The sequence below is a fragment of the Macrotis lagotis genome, chromosome 1, assembly GCF_037893015.1.
Source record: "Macrotis lagotis isolate mMagLag1 chromosome 1, bilby.v1.9.chrom.fasta, whole genome shotgun sequence".
NCBI classification, from domain to species: Eukaryota; Metazoa; Chordata; class Mammalia; order Peramelemorphia; family Peramelidae; genus Macrotis; species Macrotis lagotis.
In genome coordinates this window covers 732,589,002-732,614,152 of record NC_133658.1, presented here as the reverse complement: position 1 = coordinate 732,614,152, position 25,151 = coordinate 732,589,002, and the positions used below count along the sequence as shown (strand labels likewise).

Here is a 25,151-nt window from a genome sequence, read left to right as displayed (position 1 = left end):
CAAAAGGGACTATCCAGTGTATATGATGCAGAGAATCATAGGCATAGGAAACATTGTAATTGGAAAAAAACTTTGTAATCTTTTGTTTACATTGTTAAAATGTTGTAATCCTACTGAGCCTCATAACCCTCTGTTAAAACACTTCACCTTGACCTCCAGTCTGACCTTGTCCAGGTTCTCACTGATAAAGCCAAGCTCCATTACACAGGCAGAACAATCATCTTAAGATCACCCTGACCGGAATCAAACCCTCCAATAGAAGACCCTTGACCACTCCTAAAAGGCAAACTCTCCATTGCAGAACTTAGACAACTCCCAAAACACTGCCTTTTCCCATAGACCATGAGGGGATATTTAAGGAGATTCTAGTAATTGCTAATTCTTTTCTTCTCTTCAGACTTCCTATGGGCAAGTCAATCTAGAACCTGGTTTGCCTGGTTAATCTGCATTACTAAAAATATACCTGATCTTTAACTTCTCTTAACTTTCCTTTTGACTTTCTTTGTATTGTAATGGGTTCTTAATAAATCTCTTTTTTCTTTTTACATCTGTATTTTCAGGTTGATTCCTAATTTCATCACAGAAAACAATGCGCCCCTGCAACATTTCTTTCCTTATAACAAAGATTTGAAACAAAACAAAAGTTCAGTGAAATCAACCAATATATCAACAGTTTCTGACAGCATATGCAAGCATTCCATATTCCCCTTAAACTAAGGATGGCCAGGGAATGGTAGAATATAAGTAGACCTAAATCACATATTTACTGTCTTTTTCACCTCCTACAATATTGAAGACATGTTGACTTAAGGAAATTTGTTTCTTTATAACAGCTACTAGTTGCTTCTTGTCCTTTGTTATTGAAGATCAAAAAGACATCATTTTGTTTGAGACAAATTATTGTGTGTCGGACTGTGGAGGATCAGCCCTATAAGAGCTTGGAATGCTCTACCACACCTACTCTGTGCAATGCAATGTACTAGTTGCTATTGTATAAGAATCATCTGAAAAACAGACCCTGCCCTTGAGACAGAAATTCTACTCAGGGATTGAAATTTGCCACAACTGTTCTGGTGGTATAATTCCTTTGACTAGTTTGCATTTCCAAGGATATAATACCATAGATTATTGTAGCAAACATTAGAATAAATACAGGCAATTGCAGAGTGACTATTTTGATGGAAAATGCTGTTATGTATTCCAATTGTTCTCTGGGTGAAAGAGAAACTGTGAACCTGTTTTTCAGACTCCATGACTTTTCTCTCAGATTTCTGACTGAGAAGGAAAAGCCCATTATCTAGGGCATCTCCTCCGGGACTTCCTCTTCAAAGAGGGGCTAGGGTCAGGTTCCTTCTATGCAAATCGTTTTGAACGTTCATCCAGTTATTCATTAACATAATATCTCCTGGGCCATCACCCTAGCCTCCCTCACATCTGAAGCATTTCACATGCAAGAAAAAAGCTTTAACTGGAAGGAAAACTTCTTTCTCTTTTAAAATTGTCTAGTCTCTTTTCAAAATACAGCTGTGCTGGTGATATTTATTAGAAACCTTAACCAGAGAAATCTATGGTTTCTCCATTTCAGTGAAGAGGCAGTATTGTAGGATAGAAAGAATTTTGCACTTGAAGTCAAGAGAAACCAGGGTTTGAATCTTATATTTTATACTCAGTTATTTGTGTTTTTTTCACTTAGGTCACTACAGGAAAATAGTTTAATTTCTCTAACCCTCATTTCCTTCTTTGTAAAATGAGGATGATGATAATAATAATGCCTATCTCACTGAATGAATGAAAAGCTATTATTCACAGATTGAAGAATATTGAGAGTGTCAATTATTTTAGAGTCAGATGGTTGGAAGAATCAGATTACAAGAAGCAACAGTAAAAGAACTGATTCTGGATACAAAGAACCTGGGTTCAAATTCCACTTCTGACAGTCATTACCTCTGAGTAAATTACATCTTCCTGTGTTCTAATTCTCTTATCTGTAAACTGATAGGACAGATGATCTCTGGAATTCCTTTAACTCTAAAGCTATGATCATAAGTAACATATTTATAAGCTTCAAAGTGTTTTATAGAGATGTTCATGATTATTATTATAAAACATTGTTGAGATTAGTTTAGTCAGGGGTGGGGCAAAGTGGAGTAAGTATAGATTCATATGGAAGTTTGCAAAGGACATTCCAAAATTCTCATATCTACATAAAATATGCACAAAACTGCAATAAATGAGAAACAGCCCATGTCCCAAGCCATTGGGAGAAAAAAATAAAAATAAATTGCACATAGAATGTAGTCAATGAAAAAGAAACTCTTCATTTAATCTATTGATGGAAGATTTATAGAATTGGGAATTTGATTTAAGAATACAAAGATGCACCAGAGAGGTCTTCCTCTTTATACCGATCATATCATACTGCTTATTATCTTCTAGACAGCTATCTTAGAGATGAAATCTATTTTCCCTTGGGTCTTGAAAGCTCTTTTCTTTTTCCTGTTAAAATTGTCCTTTGGGAGAGTGTAATGTCTTAAGGAGTTATTATCTAATTATATTAGCAAAAAATTAGTTGATAGTCCTTCAGAATTGGAACTAGAGATGTGAGAGGATGTAAGGTGATACCAGGAACAGGGAAGTTACAAAGATCATACATTCTCAGAGTTGAAAAGGACCTCAAAGTCCATCAAATTCAATTGGCCTTAGACAAGAATCTTTTTGTCATTGTTGGAGACAGAATACTGGGCAGGATGGACTACAGGTATTTTATAGCTTCTTATACACTTTTCCAGCAGATCACCATAATTAGAACCAGGGTTGTAAATTGGGAGAACAGTTTGGAATTATAAACCTTGCCAATAAGGTCTTCTGTTGTCACTGTTACCAAAATTCTACCATTAACAAGTCATTTTGCCCTGTCCAGAATTTGACTCAAGTAAACTATCCTTTATTACTTTACTAAAATCATCAAGGACACAGGAAAAGTAATTAATTAATTAAGGATATATGAAAATTAATAATAACCTTTTAAGGTCTGTAAAAGTATTTTATAATTTGTGTTATTTCTCCAGTATGCCACTGGAGTGTTAGCATTGTTTCTACTGTGTTAGATAGATATTGGGTAAATTTACAGCAACAGATTGAGCCTTTCCAAGGATGTACCTTATTGATGCTGTTGTTAACCTAAGAAAAAAAATGTTCATTGATAGTAGACTAGCCACTAGGTGATAATATATATTTGGCCAAGGCAACCTATGAAAGAAAAAAATGTTAATGGTGTTGAGTCCTATGTGACTACCTTTTATTCCTATGATGATATGGCATAAAGCAGAGAAGAAGGGGCTGATATTAATACAGTTTTAGATTATAGATAACTTTTGCTAATAGTTAATGTGCAATTTTACCAGTGAACTAACATGCTACTGGAAGAATTGAACCACATTAATATAGACATTCTTGCAATAAACAGAATGAGATGTCAAAGGAATTTGCAGCTGAATGGAAGAATGACCCAAAAGTTCTTCTTAGAGAGGCAAAGAAAGGAGTTCATAGAATCATATAATGCCAGAGTTGAAAGAGACCTCAATGAGCAGGTAGTTGAATCTACCCACAAAAAATCTGTTCCCACTACAACACATGCTACATGTAGTGAGCCAGACTTCGCCTAAAGAGCTATAGGGAGGACGGACTCACTATCTCCTGGGGCAGCCCATTTCACTTTTGGCTGGCTAAAAATTATTAGGAGTTTTGTTTTAATCCCAAATTAACCTCTTTGTTGCTTCTACCCATTTTACTTCATAGGACTAAAGAGAACAAACCTAATTTTTCTTCCACACAACCTTTCAAATACATAAGCCTAAATACTTTCCAATTTCTTCAAATGACATGGAATCAAAACCATTCAATCCTTCTCTGGAAATGTGTTCTTTGACTTATTTAAGTCATTCCTAAAATAGGATGCTCTGAAAGTAAATAGAATATTTCAGATATAGTCTGACCAGGGCAGAATATGGTTGACCTATCAACTTCTTATTCCTGGAAGCTCTGCTTCTCAACAAAATCCAAGTTGGTTTTAGCTTTCTTGTCTTTCATTTGATGATGATAATGATGATGCTAACTAGTATTCTTATGTTATTTCATTTGATCCTTGCAACAACCCTATAAAGTGGAGATTATTATTGTACTTTGAATCTTCAGAGGCTGGAATTGGCTTTTAGCCATCAAGAAGAAACTCCTGTGAGATAAAGTCGATGACCTGTGCATCTGAGGTCTGAGCTTCCCTCTGGCCAGGCTTCCTCTCTCTGTTTGATCCAATCTCGAATTTGTGTGCACATGAAATACTCTATACAGTTTTAATTTTGTTGTTATTTTGAAAGACTGTCTAACTCAAAGTAACTATAATGATTTTAAAAAATAGCAGCTAGGCAGCCTGAAGTTAGAAAGACCTGAGTTCACTTAGTAGTGTCCCTGAGCTACTCTTCACCTCTGTTTGCTTCAGTTCCTCATTTGTAAATGGGAATAGAAAAAGCGCCACCCTCCCAAGGTTGTTGTGAGGAGCAAATGAGGTAATAATTGTAAGAGATATAATTTTATAGGTAAGGAAAGGGAAGTTGACAAAGGTTAAGAGACTTGTTCAGGGTCAAAAAACTAGTAAAAATATGAGGCAAGATTTAAACCCAAATAATCCTGACACCAGGTGTAACTCTCCCACTATGTTGCCTCATATAATATTAATGACTCCTTTTGTGCTTGTAGTCTACTAAAATTTTCAAATTTCCCCCCCCAAAATAAACTTTATCTGTGTTTACTCCATTTTGGACTTATGAAACCAACTTCTTAAACCTAAGAGTAAAACTTTTCATTTAACTGTTAAATTTTACCTCATTATATTCAAACCAATTTTTTGGCCTGTCTAGATCATTTGGAATCTTGATTGCCATCTAGTATGTTAGTTATCCCCTCTAGCTTTGTATTATATGCTAATTTGATAAAGACACTATTTTATGCTTTTATCCAAGTTGACAGAGTTGGCATCATTGAATTTCCCCAGGGGAAAAAAGTAACAATTTCATGGCATACTTGTTCATCTCATTTTATACTACTCATAATATGCATAAACAAAAATACTACCATGAGGATAATTGAAGCTTATGAGCCAACATCTGTTGGGAAAGAATGACAAATTAGAAAAATTCAATGAAAAAATAGAAACAATATTCAAATCAATGTATACATTGATTCTTAGTGATTTCCATGGGAAAGTTGAAAAAGGTGGACAGCAAATAGTATTTTAGATAATATGCTTCAGACTAAGGAGAATGAAGGTTTTTTAGCTATTAGGAAGCTCATATTTGTATGACAGGAATATTTCTTCAAGAAGAGAGTCTGGTGCTAAGGGTTGTGAATACTGAACAACATCACAAAAAAATGAACTTGACTATATCTCAACTGACAGGAAATGATTGATTATTGAAATGAGAGCAATTTCAAAATCACCTGCCTATGCATAAACAGTTCATTGACTAGTTAGAGTAGACATTAAAATCACCAACAAGTTAAAAAGTAAAGATGGGAAGAAATGATATATAATTGCAAGAGGTCCAAACCAACCTACTTAAACAAACCAGTGATGTCAAAAATAGGAAATAATACAAAACTAAGATATTGACTTTGATTATTTACACTTTCTACAAAATTTTGTTCAGTGTAAGGCAGTTTTAGATTACAAAAAGGAGTCTAAAAGAGCCAGCAAACATTTGCTCTTCTTCTCAAACAAAGCCCCAGGCAACACCTGTTTAAAAATGTAAGTTCTTTTGATGGAGTAGTATTGCCTCATAAAATAGTAAAAAATCACTGGAGGTAAAAACAAATCTGCAGAAATATTTTTTCAATGCTTGACTAACCCACCTAATCCCAATATTATTCATAAATGAAATTGGCAGGAGAACAGCAAAAAGACATAAATGAAATAGAATTGTCATAACTTCTTTAATGATCTAAATTCAAGGTTGGGGCAAAGAAACAATCACATCTGGATTGTTTCACTCACCTCACAGATTGAAACAGTTGTTAAATTTTGTCACTTTTATTTTCATAACAAGTCTTCCCTCATAAATCTACAACCACATCTGCTTCAAGGTTGTGCTGGAACCTACTCAAATCTGGTCTTGAGCTCAATAGTTAAATTTTTGATGTGAGCATTAGCACCTCAGAAATCTACAAGCCTGCTCAATCAGAACACGATTTATTTGTTTTAATGATTGCCTAGTCTTAGGAAGATGATGGAGAAAATGTAAATAAAGCAGATTAAACTTAAAATTTCTGTCATATGTATATTTTCTTTTTTTTTTTTTTGAGAGCTGATTTTTAAACATTTACCAACATACTTCTGCCCAAATCACCTCTTGTCTGGAATACTGCAACGGCCTACTAGTGATTTCCTTATCTAAAGTCTCTCCCCATTCCAATATAAACTCTGTCAGCTGCTAAGGTGATTTTTCTAAAGAGGCTATCTACTCACGTCACCCACTGCTCATTTAGTTTTTGAAGCTCTCTATAAATTCCAAGATCAAATATAAAGTCTTCTTTTTCACTCCTTTCTCCCTTGGTGCCCTACTGGAATGCCTTGAACATGACATTCCATTTTTCATCATTGCATTTTCTCTACCTCTGTTTCCACAGCTTCCTTCAAGACTCAGCTCAAAGCCCCTCTTCTAGCAGGAGGCCATCCATAGTCTCCCCCGATGTTAATGCTTTTCCCTTTCCATCTATTCTATATAGATCTTCTAAATATCTAGTTATTTGCTTGTTTCCTCAATTAGAGTGTGAGCTCCTTGAGCTCCTTTTCTTTTTGTCTTTCTAATCCTTAGGGCTCAGCACATACCTGATACATAATAAATACTTGAGAAATACTTGTTGGCTGACATTAATAGCAACTGATCTATATACTTACTTTCTCTATGAAAAATTTATGAGAATGATCCATATGTATCAAAATTATCCTTGATTAAAATATCAGAAGAGAGCAATGGGGTTTTCATATAGTTACTACAACTAACCATATATTTACAATCATGTAACTGAAAGATCAAGAGAATATGAGACAAATGCCTTAAGGTCCAAAATATCATGGATTGACTTAATAAGATCCATGATTACTCAAAGGAGATTAAGCTAACAAGTATCTGCCAGTATATGGCACATATTAAGTGAGTAATAAGTTCTTGTTTACTGATCTACTTAATATATAGAGGATAAAATTAAATAAATGAACATCAATTTATTGAATTAGCCTATTTTGTCATTTTTTTTCTGGAAGAGACTAATTGCATTTGGGGAAATTATGCTGAAATTTTAGGGGATCCCAAGATGCTCCTACGTCTTGGAGCACTAAAAACAATTTTTAAAAATACAAATACTTACCTGTTGCTATTGTATGGTTTTTGACTTTTTTGTAGATTTTTCTGTATCACAAAATTTGTGATTTTGTGAATTTTGGAGTACCACAATCTCCAAAGAATCAAAATTTGGACTATATATTAAAGCATGACTGGCATGTTGTATTTCATAATGTCTAGTTTAGAGTTACTATACCCTTTTTCAGAATAAAATAAAGCCAACTTTGTTATTTAAGGCTTTATAAAAACTGTGAATGGCATTCTTCTTTGTAAAAAATGAATTTGTGTTGCTTGCTAGAAAGTATCAAGAGAGAAATTTGCCTCCTTAAATTCAAACTCTTCTTTTCTTTTAAAAAGCCACCAACAAACCTAAACACTTCCATACACAAAGAAGAATGTAAAAAGAGGATTTTACATGAAACTGAATTTGTCAGCTTGTATCCTTTTTGAAATATTAAATTAGTAAATACTAAAATTTAGCATATAAGTTTCAAAGCTACTCCACTTATTTGTATTTCCTTCTTTACTTCCTTCTTCTCTTTTCTTGGCATTTAAAATTTTTTTCTCGATGCTCTTTTTTATTCTTTCTCATTTTGGGGGGTGGCATCACTGTCAATAGCCTCCCCTAAATATCTCTTTCCATTTTTTAACTATCCCTTATAATATATAAGCACTATTCACCACAGTTACCACCACCTGCTGACCAACTGTCCAAACAGGGCAGGCAAGTAAAGTATCCTTTGGCAGAGTCAGCTGGTGGCATGTGCAATGTAATTCAACCCATCACCAACGACTCCCCTTGGACCATGGTGAGCACAGCCCAAGAATTTTGCGAATAGCAATGTCTCCAGGCCACCAACATGAGCTTTGAAACCATTATACAGGGCAACCCTTCAATTGCTTCCACCCATGCAGCTGTACTGACCTCTCCATGAGACACAGCCTTCAAAGAACTAAAAAAGAAAATTCTCACATCAAATTCCATGCATGAGACTACCAAGTGGTTCAGAATCAATAACAGTTATAGTTTTATTAAGGTAAATTACAGTAAAGAAACCCCATTGCATTACCATCTGTTTTGCTGCTCTACCATTTGGTACATTGGGCTTTTCCACTTGGCAGACAGCTAAAACGACCTTTTTGTGTTCTTTTCTCTTGTAAAAATGTTAAGTTCTTTGACAATAAAGATTTCCTGACTTTTCTGTTCTATTTCTATTCTATCCCCATTGCTTTACACATAGTAAGTATAAGTAAAAATCTTTTTCATTTATTTATGGTCAAGCAAAACAGTTCTATCTATATATTAGCCATGTCTGAAAATATAAGCCTTATTCGACACCTCTTGCCCATCACCTCTCTGACAGAAGGCAGAAAGAATGCTTCATCAATGGTCCTTGATGTCATGGTTAATCCAAATGGTTCAAGTCACTAGTCTTTTAAAATTAATTCATTATAATTTTAAAAGTTAGTTTTAGAAATTGTTCTCTTTCACTCTGCATCAGTTCATACAAGCCTCTCCTGGTTTCTCTGAATCCATCTCTTTTGTCATCTTCTATCATGCAACAATGCTCCAATTCATTTGTATACTACAACATGCTTAATTCTACTCCTACTGCTGGATAGACACTCCTTTAGTTATGAGTTTTTCTCCAAAAAAAAAAGTTTGCAATAAATGTTCTTTTCCTTGTATTGTTTTTTTTTCCTTCTTAAATTCAGGATATTTATTTTAACAAATAGTTGAATACTCAAGATGAATTAGATGCTGCAACAGCTGCTCTCTCTTGGATTTAGGTATGGTTCCTTCACAGAATCCATTCCTGAATTGGCGATAGACAATTTTTCAGTGCCTCATTCAACCAGTACCAACCACTGGTGTTGCTTCCTTTAGCTTCTGCACTCCAATTATACTTTCATTTGTCACGTGTTGACTTCTGAAGATGGTATGCCCTAAAACCACCACAACAACACAAAGTATATGTCTTATTCTGAGCTTACCTAATGAAGATGTCCCCTTCATTATCTTCCTCCAACCATCAGGACCAAAGAGCTATTGTTTCTTTTAAATTAATTAGCCTTCTGTGATTAATTCTGTATGTATAAATTTCTGTTTCCCTCTAATTCAGGGTCCAGTGCCAAAGCTGAGGAAGGTTAAAGGTCCCAATTTGTTGAGCAATTGGCATGCATTACTTAATCAACATGCTCAGGATCTTGAACCTTTATTTCCTGTCCTTTCATTTTTCCTCACCACACTTTCAGATTTTGGTATTTCTGTTTGTTTAATTCACTGTCACTTGATTACTGACCTCTGCCTTCTGGTGCCTCTTTGAATTAGCAGTTTTGAACACTAATCTGAGTCACAGCCTAAGGAATCTCTAAGGGAAGAAGATTTGCCCTAGCCTTTCCATTGGACTTGATGCTTTGTTTCACCTAGCTTGAGGTTCTGACTGCTATATGTGGTGCATTTTTTTTTGCCCTACTCAATTCTTCCTTCCAGTTGTGGGTCTGAGCAGAATCAGTATCTGCCATTTCTTTCAGGGTTGAGGGAGATTAGATATAGTCCCTTTCTTGGAAGATTTCAATAGCAGGACCATGAACATTGTAAAATTGCATTATACACATTCCTGAGTGGTTTGAGGATTGCTGGGAACAAGGATGCAAAAATGAAAGCTCTTAAGTATCAAAATCCTCCAGAATTGAAATGTGAGGTTTTTACTTTGTTTACTTATCTCAGTTCAGCTACAACTACTTTTTATTGGAACACAATTCATTTCTTTTGAGGTTTTCAGGTTGAGAAAGTTTGTAGGAAGTGACTTCTTTGCCATCTTGATGGTCATTTATCATGTTTGTAGTTTATTGCCAACAATAACCTATGTGTAAGAAATAAAAGATATTATTAAGGACACATGTATGACTGGAAAAAGAATTAGGTTTTTTTGAATCAAAAGGAGGGAAAGCCATAGAAAAACTGAGAGACAGTACTAACAAAATGGAGACCTTGCTAGAGGAAGTCCTCCAGAACATTAGGAAAATCAAGGGTAAGGGGGATATGAGAGACTATGGTAGAAGAATACCCATGTTGTGATCTGTACCAATGAAAGGAAGTCCATTTACATTGAGGAAATCCATCCCTTGGAAATACTGAAATACTTAGTAAGGAAGGAAAAAGGCTTTTATAAAAGCAACAGTGCTTATGCTACCTTCCCAGGAGGGTCTGTCTATTCCTACCTCAAGGGTTTACTTTAGGCACAAAACTAACTAGGAGAGTTTTCTAATTTCCTTTATTTTTCTTTTGTTTTTTTTTGCAAGGCAATGGGGTTAAGTGACTTACTCAAGGTCACACAGCTAGGTAATTAAGTGCCTGAAGTCAAATTTGAACTCAGGTCCTTCTGAATCCAGGGCCAGTGTTCTATCCACTGTACCACCTGGCTACCCTTTCTAATTTACTTTTGGAGATTAACAATAGAAAGGCAGTGGAGTCAAAGGGTCATCACAGATGGGATTGGTTTTCTCTTCCCTAAAGGTCTTTATGTAGAGCAGGGGCAAGGGAATATCTGGCTTGTGGCTAGATAAGGTTGGGAAATCATTTGGTCTGATGCTGCTAGGGAAACCCAAGGTGGGGCTTGAAATTCAACAAATCTGGGAACTTTTTAGGGATGAATTAAATAAATGTTGGACCAAATATAGCAGGCTAATTTTTAAGATGATAATTCTGTAGCTGATGTTATAAATATCCAAATGACCCTTGGCTGAGAAAAAAAGGTTCCCCACCACTGATATGGAGGATGGATTGCCATTTGTTAGGTATACAGCAGAGGGGCTTCCTACTCAAGTATGGGGTGGACTAGATCTGGCATTCTAAATTGGGGCTGTGAACTTAAAAATAATTTATAGCAATATTTCATTTAGAACTGGTTTCCTGTGGGGCAGCTAGGTGGCATAGTGGATAGAGCACCAACCCTGGAGACAGGAAGACCTGAGTTCAAATCTGAACTCAGACACTTAATAATTGCCTAGCTCTGGGAGCTTGGCCAAGTCACTTAACCCCACTGTCATAAAATTAAAAAAAAATGGATCTTCTTTCATTTTTTAGTCCTACTTATTCTATTTTAATGCACTTAAAAATAGGATTGTGAGAAGGGATCCTAAAGTTTCCCTAAACTGCTTCATGGGTCCATTACACTAAAATGTTTGAGAACCTCCAGAGTAGATTATCTCTGAGGTCTCTTCCATTTCTGCCATTCCATACTTCTTGGAAGGAGAAAGAACCATGGGAAGAGCTGGGCTGCTCTTCAGCACCTTTGGTTCTCTTGAGAGAAAGGCTACAGAAAGGAGTAGCAATCCAAAAAGCCAAGGGGAAGCATTGAGCTAAAGGAAACCCAGAGAACCATCAATACTTTTCTCCCACAGTAAAGTGACATAGAGACAATATTTCATCGAGGCCTTTGCAGTTAGTTTACACCCCGCCCACCTTTTCTTTCAGAAGTAGAAGATGACTTGTAGAAAAAGTACTGCTAGGGTTTGGAGATATTCAGGGTTGAAAGTAAGAACAGCTATGACCCAGATTCAATTGCCTGCCATTTTGTAGGCCTATTTTATAGATACGGGAACTTGCTCTAAATGATGGTGTTAGGAATTATGGGAGAAATTGGTCTGGAATGTTTTTTATAAGAGAGCTAACAGGGCAGTCTGGGTTCCATTCACTGAGACTTGGTACAGTAAGATAAGTAGTACATCAAGGGGGGTAAGGTTGTGTTCTAAGTCCTAGTGACCAATCTTTCCCTCCAAATCCATGTGGCAATGCAAGCTTTGGAAAGCCAGGTATGACAAAAGCCTGGCCAGATTCTCTACTGCCCAGTATTAGTTGCATATCAACTTCCTGAGCTCCCTATAATGTTTTCAGGAAAAAGAATGAGAGTTTAGCAAGCACATGGAGACCCAAAGCCCAGGGGTTCAGTGGCAGGATCATAACAAAGGTAATAGAAGGAAGTTATGGAGTGAAACTAGGTTGGGGATTTGTGGGAGGACAATGGAGAGATATGAACATGATTTCCAACCTGTTAAGTTTTCAATGACAGTGAATATATCAAGCAGGTAGTTGTAAATACAAGACTGGAATTCTGAAGAGAGGCTTCTCTCTAGCTACCTCTAAGGTGTGTGTTCTGATTCTACTGACATTTCTGTAAAGGCCCCTCTTTTCTATTAATTACTAACTTAAGACTTTGCAGCAATTTTGAGGGGATTTTGTTCATGAATAGTAATCTCTGTGCCTTGCCAAAGGTCAGGAGAGTTAAAGCAGTAGGGATTAAAAAAATACCTTCATGTCCTTTTTACTAGATCACTGAACAGCAGATAGCTAAACTAAACAGTCATGCATATTTATAGTTTTCAGAGAATTGTAAGATTTAAAAGCTGCAAAGGATCAGAGATCACCTAGCCCAACCTCAAATTTTATGGATGTAGAAAGTTAGATCATCTGTTGGAGGTGAAATAGCTAGTTTCAAAGCCAAGACCACAAAGTGAGGGCTCCTGATTTGTGAATCAATGGTCTTTCAGCTACATAACTCAGTACTTATAATTCTCAAACTGCCCCTCCCTCACCCCAATCTTTTTGTAACCCCAGACTTTTAGTTTTTCACAGTTTGGCAGGATAAATACAAGTTACTACTACTCTGAATATACTGTTTATGTTTGTAAACTTATTTTTCACCTTTTTTCACTGTATCAGTAATCTCTAGAAAAGGCTTCAGAAGTTTACTTGCTTTAATTTATTGGTTAAAGAGGCGATGTCTTTATGTAACTCAGCTATTTTTCCCTATGCTGAATCATTCAAATCAGTAATTTCATTTTCTTTAAAAAGATAGTGATATTCAGACATCACACAAAAGCTGGACTATTGTTAGATAGGCTAACAAAATCACAGCTGGGTCTGTATAGCAACCTTTGGCTTTTTTGATTATGGAATGGAAATGCTTCTTAACTTTTATCAGCCTCTAAAGCAACTTTACCTTGGACCATCCTTTAGTTTCTTTATGTTTAGAGCCAAATTTTCTTTAGGGGACCCTAGATAGTAGGATAAAATGCATATGCCTTTTAAAATAGTGAGGTGAGTATCTTCTACCTCTTCCCAGATGTTTCTCATCCACCTTGTTTATACCTAGACTACATGACCTATAAGATTCTTTTCAGTTCTAAGATCTTATGTCCTGGAAGAGGGGAAATCATTTTGCTTGATCCTGCCTCTGTTACTGCTGTAAGACATTTAATCAATCCCATTTTAGAATAGAGTAAATCATATTTGTTCAGAGGTGTAGATACTATGTTTCTGGGTAAATAAGACGAGAGGGCTCCTCCTTCAACCAAGGGAATAGAGGGGAGAAATACCTTGGAAAGAAGAAGAGAATAAGCATCTATAAGGTACCTAGTATGTGCAGCTGTGGTAAGTACTTAAGAAACATCTCATTTTTCCTCACAGCAACCCTCAGAAGTAGTTCTATTATTACTCCATTTTGTGGTTGAGGAAACTAAAGCATTCAGAAATAAAATGACTTACTCAGGGTCACACAGTGTCTGAGGCCCCATGTGAATTCAGGTCTTCTTGAATCTATTCTAAGCATTCTAACACCTGTTGCCACCCATCTGTTAGTTGACTTAGAAAATGAAAAAAACCACCTAGAGCTCAACACACTTATAATAGCAGCATACTTCAATAGAATTTAAGTTCCTTGAGAGAAAGATATCTTGGTTTTTCTCTTTGTAACTTCATTACCTACTATGAGCAATTGCACATGGTGGGTGCTTAATTTGAATTGAAAGAATACTCTCCAATTTATAACAAGAATAACACAAAGAAAATCTCAGAGGAATCAAATTTTGTCTGCCTTTTTTTCTTTCTTTTTCCTATTCATCCAAATGGGAGCAAAAAGGGAGGAAAAACCCTTTCTCTATATTTTGTTTTGAAATTTCTTCAGAAATAGAACAATCTTAAAATGGTTTTTTTTAAACATGATGTTGCACTCTTATTCTGGTGCTTGCCAGGATGTGGGAGTTGACACCTCCAAATGCAGTTTTGTCTACCCAAAATAATGCCTTCTTTCTGCCTTATGTAGGGAGATGTGACAAGGTCATAAGACATCCAGGCACTGACAGGATTGCAAACCTCAATCTTTTAGTCATTTTTATGCTCCACACCAAAAAAATACTTTTTCTTTCAAGCAACCTCCCCCACATCCTACCCTCCAAAACAAAGCCCAAACAAACAACTCTAATGGCTTTGGTCTTGTCAGTTAGATTTATTCTGGCTTATCTATTGACAAGGAAAAGAAGACTAATGAACTGGGATTGCTACTGGGTAACATTGACCGATTAACTCTCAACAGCAATCTTCCAATTCAATACCTTATTGGGTGATATAAGGTGAATAACTTAAGGCAATTTTCTTCAGTACTATAGATCAGGAACCCCAGGTTCCCAAGCAGGATGGGGAAAGGAACTTCCTATGATCTCCTCCTATATTTTCTACTCCTATATTCTCCAAGGAGAGAATTATTGGATGATAACTGATAGGGATGATTGGATAAAATGAAGTGGTGTTTTTTTTTTTGGTAAGAATGGGGAGCTATATTTGTTTTTGAAGGCAACAGTGAAGGATTCACTAGATAAGGGGGCTACATGAGTTTTAAATTTCATCCATAAGGAGTTTTTGAGGAGATGAAGAATTTAACATCTATTTGAAAAGACATTGAATTTTACCTATAATCTGTTTTCTTATAACTACAGCAAATCTATGAAAAGACAGAAATAATTCCCTGTGCAGTCTTTAAATAACACTTTAAATAACAAGACTTTTGAGAGATTTTGGCTAAATGGTGGAACTCTGTTTCAGAAGTGGGAAATAAGTAGTGAAAGTGATGTTATGTTATTGTCATCTCATTAATATCTTATATTAGCAGTAACTTTGATATTTATTTAACCCTCAGAAATTGGGGGTTTTGATATAAAAAGAGAGAGATGAATAACTAATTATGGGAAAGTAGGTTTCCCCATTTTATAAAATAAACATCTTTTAAAAAATAAAGCAGAATACCCAGGAAAACAATGAGCTGGTTAAATCCTTTAGGTCTTGCTGACAGGAGTCAGATCTTTGGGCACACTTATCAACCTTCCTTCATCCAACTGCTTTCTTGTAAGGCCCAGAAATCTCTTCAAGATCCAGGATAGTAATAAGGTAGAGGCAAGAGTCGTTCCCTGGTTCTGTCACCTTCAAATAGACCTGTCTCTTGAAGCCCTAAGTAAAACACCTACAGACACACTTGTATGTCAGGAACTTCCTGCCATGATGAAATCAGTCCTTGGCTTAGAACTGAATGAGATATTTGGGTCCTGGGAGAATCAGGTAGGATCCTTGTAACAATAGGGTTAGCTCTCACCCTTTACCAGCAGGTGATTTAACCTAAAAGGTTTAATGGGTGAACTCTCCCATCTAAGTGAAAGAATTGGTATACTTAAACCATAACATTTGCCCTTATGTTCACTACTGAGTCTTTATTTTTAATCATCCAAATGCTGCCAAAGTTGTTTCTGCTCATATTTGAGAGTTGAAAAGATTTCTGCGATTTTAGTATCATTATGAAAAACAAAATATTTCTGATTATAGATGCAAATGTACTTTAACAGGCACAATTGCTCCAGGCTTTTTAATTAAATAAATGAGTGGAGAAAGTTGGTTTCATATAAGCAACATTGCTCTGCTTTCATTAGTTCCATTGTATGTAGATCACTATTTTAAGTGGCTAAATACTTAGAGCTTCAATACTTCAGAGATCTTTCCTCCAAGGTCACAAATTCTAGTTCCTCTGTATCCTAGAAGATGGTCTCTGAAAGTTGCAGCCCACATGCTATGGTGTTTCTCTGAAGTTTAGCTCTGATGGCAGCCCCCACAAGTCCTTAGTGGGCCTGTACCTGAGACTTTCCTAGCTTGGAGATTGTGGTCTGTGGGCATTGCCTTCAAAAACTCTCAGTATCTCCTCTGGAACATAGTGGGTATCAAAGAAAAGTGGGCATCAGTGTACACAGTACTAAGTTAAAAAAGATAAAATATTTCCGTCTAAAGTCTTCATTTTTTTTTTGCAAGGCAAACAGGGTTAAGTGTCTTGCCCAAGGCCACACAGCTAGGTAATTATTAAGTGTCTGAGACTGGATTTGAACCTAGGTACTCCTGATTCCAGGGCTGGTGCTTTATCCACTATGCCACCTAGCCGCCCCTAAAGTCTTCATTTTTAAGGGCATAAATGAGTTCTCCTGTGGCCTAGTACTCTTCAGATACTTATAGCGTTAGTACATAAAGGATGAGCTTACATTGCAGCCAGGAGGAAGAAAAATAAACATTAGAATTTTACATCTTTAAATATAGAATGCATTCCTGAGGGATGTTGTGTCATTCCTTAGACATATATCTAAAGACTTGATTGTAATTTTGTTTGTAGACAAAAAAATTACTTAGATCAGAGGTGTCATATGCTCCAGTGTGGTGAGAGCCATAGTAAAATATAGTTCCTATGTGATTTTAACTTGTTATACTATTAACAAAGAAAGAAGTATATAAATGTGTATGATTTTCTAAGTCAACATGTGGTCCCCAGAGATCCTTATATATGCCTTAAGAACTTCTATTTCTATTTGAGTTAGACACCATTGGACTAGATGCCATTTTGTTATTATTTAATACTATTACTAATATTTTAAAAATTCAATCATGAGACTTAAAACTGGAAGAGTCTTAAGTTTCTTCATGTTATACCTTATGAATTTCAGTGACTCCTTATTTCCTTAAAGCTTTTCATAACTTGAATCCTTCCCACTTTTCTAATGTGCTTACATTATTTACATCTGTGATGTAAAGTTGTAAAGCAACTGGCCATTTTGCTGATCCTTGAAAACAACACTTCTGTCTTTTGGCTCTGTGCCTTGGCATTGGTTGCCCCTTCCCTCCACCCTGGAATGCACTGCTTCCTCACTTTGGCACTTCCTTTCCCTGCCTTGTTCAGGAAGTCTCACCTAATCTCCTCCTTTGCTAATATTTTTTCAGATCTGGTTGTTTTTGAACCACACCATGTATATCTTATACCTATTGGGCAGTGCTTAAACCTCATACACATCTATATTATTAGTTCAAAAGGGGAATATATAAAGATTTAGATGTATATGTATGTATATAGATACACACATATATGTTGTGTACATAGTTAATTAGTAATCAAAATCTATCTTACCCAACAGGGAAGTAGTAAAAGAAGTGGATAAAAGAAAGGGGAAATAATAAAAAAAAGGATAGATTAAAAAAGGTTGTCATAAGATGCAAAACAGACTTTAGAGGATGGGATAAAAAGAGAAATAAAAGATAAATAGAAAAAATTGGGTTAGATGGAAATGCTAGTTAGTTTAGTAGTCATAATTGAATATGAATGTAGTGAACTCTCCAATAAAATGAAAGTAGATAACAGAGTGAATAAGAAACCAGAATCCAAGATTATATTATTTACAAGAAACATACTTGAAACAGAGAGATACACACATACACAGAAAGTTAAAACAAGGGAGTGGAGCAGAATCTATTAAGCCTCATCTTAAGTAAAAAAGGATAGGGTAGCAATCAGGATCTCAGACAAAACAAAAAGCAAAAATAGACTTAATTAAAAGGATAAACAGGGAAACTACATCTTGATAAAAGGAACCATAGACAATGAAGTAAAATGGTATAGCATTCAAATGGTTTAACATTCAAATTCTTGAAGGAAAAAGAATTACACAGTAACACTATCCTAGGCAGGGACCTCAACCTTCTTCTCTCAGAGCTAGAGAAATCTAGTCATAAAATGAGGGAAAAAGTCAGGGACATGAATAGAATCTCAAGAAAATTAGATATAACCTTGGGAGAAAACTAAATGGAAATGAAAAGTAGTATATTTTTTCCTCAGTTGTACATGGCAACTTCACAAAAATTGACCATGTATTAGGCATGAAAACTTCAAAAACAAATGCAGAAATATTAAATGCATATTTTCAGACCATAATGTAATTAAAATTATATTTAATGCAAGGTCATAGAAGCATAGATTAAAAATTAATTGAAACTAAATAATCTAATCCTAAAGAATAAGTGGGATAAGGAACAAATAATAGAGTCAATAATTTTATAATGGCAATAAGACATTTCAAAATTTGTGGGATTTCTTCAAAACAGAGCATGAGGTAAATTTATATCTCTAAAATAAAAGAGAAAAAGTGCAAATCGATGGAATGAGCTTGAAATTAAAAAAACTAAAAGAAAAAATAAAGAATTCCAAAATTAAGTGAAATCCTGAAAATTAAAAGAGAGGTTAGCAAAACTGAAAGTAAAAAATAACTAAAACACATTGAACCAATAAATAAAACTGGGAGATGGTTTGTTGGGGAAAACAATAAAATAGATAAATCACTAGTTCATTTGATTTTTTTTTTATGTTTTTGCAAGGCAAATGGGGTTAAGTGGCTTGCCCAAGGCCACACAGCTAGGTAATTATTAAGTGTCTGAGATCAGATTTGAACCCAGGTATTCCTGACTCCAGGGCTGGTGCCTTATCCACTGCGCCATCTAGCCGCCCCGTTAATTTGATTTTAAAAAGAAAGAGGAAAGCTAAATTACATGTATCAAAAATGAAAAGGATTAATGCACTATCAATGAAAATGCTAGCAACAAGATTATAGCAACATTATTGAACAGTAATCAACAATCTGATACTGGCTAAAAAAAGTCAGAAATCAGTGGAATAGATTAGCTACATAGGGTTGGTTAGGTGGCGCAGTGGATTAGGCACCTGCCCTGGAGTCAGGAGTACCTGGATTCAAATTCGGTGTCAGACACTTAATAATTAACTAGCTGTGTGGCCTTGGGCAAGCCACTTAACCCCATTTGCCTTGCAAAAACCTAAAAAAAAAAAAAAGAGTTCATCTAATAGATTAGGTACACAATAAACAGTAATAAGTGACTAAAGTAATCTAATATTTGATAAACCCAAAGCTTTGAGAGTAAGAACTTAACATTTGACAAAAATTGCTTGGAAAACTGGAAAGCAGTTTGGCAACATCTAGGCATAGACCAAACTTTAACACTGTATACAAAGATAAGGACAAATGATTTAGCCACATATTATAAGTAAATTCAGGTAGTATGGAAAAAAAATGTAACTATCAAATCTATGGATCTCAAACAACAGATAGGATCATAGGAAATAGAATTGGTAGTTTTGGTTACATGAAATTAAATAAATTTTGCAGAAATAAAACTAATGCAGTCAATATTATAAGGAAAATAGAAAAGTGAGAAAAAATTTTCAACAAATTCCCTGATAAAGGTTTCATTTCCCAAGTATATAGAGAACTGAATTAAATTTTTAAAAATTATGAACCATTCCCCGATTGATAAATAGACAAAGGGTATGAACAGGCAATTTTCAGAAGAAGAAATCAAAGCTGTCAATAGTCACATAAAAAAATGCTCTAAGTCACTACTAAGTAGAGAAATGTAAATTAAAACAATTCTGAGATATTGCTTCTCACCTATTAAATTGGCTAACAAGACAGGAAAAAATGACAACAGTTAGAGGGGATGTGGAAAAATTGGAACACTAATGCATTATTGATAGAGTTGTGAACTAGTCCAACTATCCTGGAATGCAACTTGGAACTATGCCCAAAGGACTGTAAAACTGTATATATCTTTTGACTATTAATGCCAATAACAGGTCTATATTCAAAAAAAAATCAAAGAATAGGGAAAAGGACCTAGTTATACAAAAATATATATAGTAGCTCTTTTTATGGTGACAAAGGATTTGGAAATGATGGGGATGCCCATCAATTGGGGAACTACTGAACAAATTGTGAAAAATGATTGTGATGAAATACTATGGTGCTGTAAGAAATGATGAGCAAGATGTTTTCAGAAAAACCTGGAAAGACTTATATGAAATAATGAAATATGAAATAAGCAGAACCAAGAGAACATTTCACATAATAACAACAATATCATAACAATGATCAACTATGAAAAACTTAGCTAACCTGATCTAGATTATGTTATATATATATATATATAGATTGTTATATATATATAGATTATGTTTTATATATATATATATATATATATATATATATATATATATATATATATATATAGGGTTTTTGCATGGCAAATGGGGTTAAGTGACTTGCCCAAGGCCACAGCTAGGTAATTATTAAGTGTCTGAGGTTGGATTTGAACTCAGGTACTCCTGACTCCAGGACCAGTGCTCTATCCACTGTGCCGCCTAGCCACCCCTTAGATTATGTTTTAAGACAATTCTGAAGACCTTATCATGAAAAAATGCTATCAATCATCAGAAAAAGAACTGATGAAATCTGTATATAGATTTTTATTTTTAGGTTTTTTGCAAGGCAAACGGGGTTATTAAGTGGCTTGCCCAAGGCCACACAGCTAGGTAATTAAGTGTCTGAGACTAGATTTGAACCCAGGTACTCCTGACTCCAAGGCCGGTGCTTTATCCACTACACCACCTAGCCGCCCAAAATCTGTATATAGATTTGAAGAATATTTTTTTACTTTATTTTTCTTAGGTTGGTTTGGTGTTTTTTTTTTGGTCTGTTTTCTCTTGTAACATAGTTGATAGGGAAATATATTTTGCATGACTTCACATGTATAATCTATGATAAATTGCTTGCCTTTTCAATAGGGGAACATGAAGGGAAAGGGGGGATAGAGAGAATTTGGAACTCAATATTTTACAAAATAAATGTTAATTATTTTTACATTTAATTGAGAAAAATTAAATTACATTAAAAAACAATGTTGCTAGACAGTTTCAAAAGATCTATGATGAAAAATACCATCCACCTCCAGAGAAAAACTTGATGAACTCTAATTGCAAAGTGAAGCATACTTTTTTTATTTGCTTTATTTTTATTCATTTTTTGTATGTGACTTTACATGTATAATTGAAATCAAAGAGTTTGCTTTCTCTTGGAGGGGGGAGAGTTTTGAGAAAGGAAGAGAGTTTGCAACTCAACATTTTAAAAATCATTGTTAAAGATATTTTTACATGTAATTGAAAAATATTTAATGAAATAAATAAAAAATTTTAAAAACAATCAAGGTAAGGCCGAAGCAGATTTTGCAGTAATAGAATAACCTTGAGCCTCTGGTTTCAGTAATTAGCTCAATGTACTAATGAGAGTCTGCAGGGAGAACAAGATTAATTAATGGGTGAATTTCAGTTTAATAAATGTATAGGCAATTTTCTAAATGTAGATGCAAAGTCCATCCTGATGGGAGCTCTACCTAGAGCCACTCAATATGGTAAGTGTCTGGGAAAAGTGGTTAATTTGTAAATGCTTCATGATACTGATTAGAAGAGAAATAATGCTTGTGTTTGCTTCCCAATGTATTATTCATTTCTCAACAATCTGAAGGATCTAATATCTTCCCTCCCTTTTCTAAAATACCCCATTGCTCTCCATTGCTTTTATATTAATGAAACACCTCTCTAAGATAGCTTTGGTCCATTGGCACTTCCCTGCATCTTTTTTCCCTAGATCTGTAATCCTGTGGCAAGCATTCTGGCTGTTATATTCTGTTTAAAGTGTTTCTCAGCATCAATAAAATGACAAAGTGTTTAAGGCAAGATCTCTGATTCTACTTTAGAATTAGTATCTTGGAAGGAACATAAAACCTTGATTCTGATTGAGTTATCATTTAAAATATCCTTTAAGAAATAATATGGCAATAGTTACATTTGAAAAAATCTGGCAAAGACCTAGAACATTGGGGTCTGTAAGATGTTTTACTTTATAATCCAACAAACTGAACCTTCGTCTCAGCTGGGAGTTATCAAAGATGGAACTTGAGTTCTGATTTGAAAAACAAAATAACCTGTTTATGCTTGGTCACAATTTATGAGAGAGTACTGGATCATTTGTCAAGTCAACATGTATTTATGCAGGAACTATTGCATTCCCTGCTGTTGTAAAGTCCTATAATTAAAGTCAAACTGCTTTACATCTGCAAATTGTTGAAGATACTTTCTTCAGGGCAGATTTGATTACACTATGCACCATTATAACAAATCACAATGAAACAATCTTTCACATGTTCTACCATTTGTCTATTTTATTCATTCATTAATTCTTTTTTAAAAATTTTTATTTATTTAAGGCAATGGGGGTAAGTGACTTGCCCAAGGTCACACAGCTAGGCAATTATTAAGTGGCTGAAGTCATATTTGCACTCAGGTCCTTCTGACTCCAAGGCTGGGACTCTATCCACTGTGCTACCTAGCTGCCCCCCATCATTAATTCTTTTTTTTTAGGTTTTTGCAAGGCAAATGGGGTTAAGTGGCTTGCTCCCATCATTAATTCTTGCATTCATTTTGTACTTGCTTTTCAAAGAGAAAAAGAAAGAAATCAAAATCCCATTATACTAAATATACATTATGCTTTTTAAATATTATAGTAACAACAAATTCTAACTTATGCACTAATGGTAGTCAAAACTCTAAGTTGGTGTTTATAATGATGATGACATCTAAGTACTTTCAGATCCTTTGAAGAAAATTCTTTTCTGCTCAGTTTACTGTATTTATTGAGACAGGAATTTAAATATGGGGAAGAGAGGAAAAGTTCCCTTCTGGACAGGAAGTGATGGGCTATTTAGAGGTTTTAGATAGTTTTAAATGTGATCATGGACTCCTGTAATTCCTTTTTATATTTTGTATTTTCTCTTTACCCAGTATGCATCTGGGTAGCTTGAGCGTTTATATAGGAATTATTACCCACCTTCAGAGAAACTTAGACATATGTATGCCTTCTGTATATTGGGAATTTTCCTGGAACAACTGCAGGTGGGGTCAATGAATCAAAGGGAAAAAAAATGACCTTTTCTTGAATCAAGTAAATCAAGAGTCTTGTGGGGATGGGAGTGGAGAGAGAAGGAACCTGGATCATTGGCTATATATGAAGTTTTTTAAACTGCAAAAGTAAAAGCAAGAATTTTGCCTTCAGCCCTTAGTTTACTGGTAAAATAAACAGACTGATATTTTATTTCATAGAATTTTTAGTCTGCATTTATATTATTAATACATCAGAAATCTTTCATCAGTGAAGATGCTCTTTCCATCAACACAAATTACAGCTTCTCTTTGAGGTTTTCTTCAAGAGTTGCTTTGGTTGAAAAGTTCTTTGATAATAATCCCTTGGCTAATGCAGGAATATGTCTTCTAATTTGATTAGATTGGATGTTGGACAACAGACATGCAACTTATATTCAAAACCTTTCTAGCTTGATAGGCATAACCTTCAAGAACCCAGAATCATCATCTTTCATACCACTATAGTGAAGTATAGTGTAGTGTAGTGGGTGTGATGATCAGAGGACTCTTTATCAGTAAAATTCTCCCAGCCCTTTTGATGAATTTGCAGGGCTTGTTACAGAGACTATCAAGCATCAAGATAGGACAAAGTAAAAAAAAAAAGCATTTATATTTTATTTTTTCTTTAAGAGTTGTGAAACTCTTCAATCAAACTTATTGATTATAATATGGCTAACAATCAGCTGTCTGAGGGAGAAACTACAGCTTTGGTGGCCTTTAAAAAGCTAGATACATTTTCAAAGGAATCAGTTAAGGCAAGATGCAGCTCTGAAGAGTACATTCTGGTAGTGAAGGAGAGAAATAATTACTCTTTTCTTATCCTCACCTCCATCATCACAGGATTTTGCATTTGAACTACTTTATAGAACTTCTTTGTAGAAGAATCCACATAGCAGATAAAAGACACAAAGAAAGAGTGGCAGAGTAGAATAGAGTTGAGTTGAAGGAAGGAGCAAATCCAGACAGCACAGATAAATGATCTATCCAGCAGAGACACTGTATCTATTAGTGAACAGGCTAAGGATACCTCAAACAGAAAAATGACACTGGATCCTGTAGCATCTGAGGGATGAGTTACCTTGGCCACAGGTGTTCTAATTATGTTCTTGATTGGTTCATTCAATATGTATGTTCTCCTTTCCCATGGATCCTAAATGTACTCCTCTCTTTCTCCTCTCTCATTTTTCAAGTCTATTCTGATTCTATTGTTTTGACCTCTTTTCTCTGTTTTTAGGTTGCAGTTGTGACTTTAACTGTCTCTGGCATGACTGAATCAGAAACAACATGTCAGATTTGGAATATTCCATTTTATCATATCTCCAGCATTAATAAGAAGAACCTTTGAGTTAATTGTGTCAATTGGCTATCAAAGGTGAATATACTTATGGGGGTCCATGAGCTATATAGTTTGTAGAAGTATAGACCCATAGAATACCTTAAAGAATTTGGGGTGGTCATTTAGGGGATGGGGAACAAGGGAACAAGAACATAGAGGTGGGAATTCAATTTGCAAGTGTGAGTTGGAGGAGCAGCCCCTAGAATATGTCATATCATGATGAGTAACTGAATAATGCTTAAGGGGAAGTACTGTTCTTATATAGAATGTTTCGAAGGTTTTAGTGCCATTTAAAGCTATTAAAGTTTTAGACTGCATTAAGATTTTTGGAACACCCTATATAGAACAAAAGGATTTTAAAATTCCACAAAATGTCCCATTTATTTCATTCAGTATTCACAACTGCAAAAATTTGAAGCTAATCAGAATATGGACAGTCCCTTGAAGTCATGACAATAAAGTTTC

The 25,151-nt window shown here is 35.0% G+C and overlaps 1 long non-coding RNA gene and 1 pseudogene across 1 annotated transcript in view; one reads left to right on the top strand and one right to left on the bottom strand.

The window, feature by feature from the left end:
* Window positions 1–25,151, top strand: part of LOC141507960 (uncharacterized) — a 91,494-nt gene that overhangs the window by 53,632 nt on the left and 12,711 nt on the right. Inside the window, exon 3 of the long non-coding RNA XR_012474308.1 lies at window positions 24,585–24,722. This is a non-coding gene — a long non-coding RNA (uncharacterized LOC141507960). The remainder of the gene's footprint in view (window positions 1–24,584; window positions 24,723–25,151) is intronic.
* LOC141510213 (large ribosomal subunit protein eL37 pseudogene) lies at window positions 9,084–24,182 on the bottom strand (annotated as a pseudogene).